Here is a 1,134-nt window from a genome sequence, read left to right on the forward strand (position 1 = left end):
AACAATGAATGAATATTTTTAATTAAAAAGTGAACTAGTGGGTGGGGGAAGTGATGGAGAAAGGGTAAAATGTGCAATAATGAATAAATGAAAATCTAACTTCTCTGTAAAGTTTTGCTAAAATTACAATTAAAATAAAATGTTATTTCTTAAAAAGCAATTGGGAAAAAAAGAAAGAAGGAAAAGATCACTCTCCAACAGCTTTTAAGGACCCCCTCATCATGCTGATCATGCTGTTTCATGAGGCTGCCTCATCTTTGACTCCTAGATAGTGTTTGTCCCTCACCTACAACTCCAGCCCTAGATCCCTGAGTTTTTTCATGAAGTTCTCTTGCAAATAACATTCTCTGAATGGTGATGATCTCTTACTTTCTTTTTCCATTGCTGCTGCAAATAAACTTATTATCTTGTTTGTGTTTGTGTAAGCATTATTAGCTTTTAAGATCTGAATCTAATAAATTAAATGGTCATCTATAAAAGTAGCTCCTTAAATCTACAAATTGTTTTAAGCTCACAAGATGTAATGACTTAATACGCCTCTCTTTAAGAAGTCTAAAGTGATGAGTGTTGTTTGTGACATTCCTGGGTGTCAGAATCTGCCTTATTAAAAATTAATCTGTATTAAACATCAATACTGGAGACCCCTACTGTCATGAGGCTCCCACAGACTGTATTAAACATCAATATTGGGGACCTCTACTGTCGTGAGGCTTCCACAGACTGAGCCTGACCAGTAATGACAGGAAAAGCTATGCCACTAGAAGGTGCTTGTTGTTGTTATGTGCCGTCAAGTCATTTGTGACTCATAACGACCCTAGGTGCAACAGCCTAAACCCTGCTGTACCCTGTGCCAATCGCACTGCCTCTTACACCTCCATCCCGATTGCCCCAATCACTGAATCAATCCATCTCGTAGAGGGTCTTCCCCTCTTGCACCGTCCCTCCACCCTCCCAAGCATGACGTCCCTCTCCAAGGAATTGTCCCTCCTTGCAACATGCCCAAAGTATGTCAGAAGAAGCGCCAGAATCCTTGCCTCCAAGGAGTAGCTTGGTTTAACCCTCTCCAGGATGAATCTGTTTGTTTTCCTGGCAGTCCATGGTACATTCAGTACTCTTCTCCAGCACCACAGCTCA

The sequence above is a fragment of the Elephantulus edwardii genome, unplaced genomic scaffold (assembly GCF_000299155.1).
Source record: "Elephantulus edwardii isolate Elephantulus edwardi_28Jun2011 unplaced genomic scaffold, EleEdw1.0 scaffold00053, whole genome shotgun sequence".
Lineage (NCBI taxonomy): Eukaryota > Metazoa > Chordata > Mammalia > Macroscelidea > Macroscelididae > Elephantulus > Elephantulus edwardii.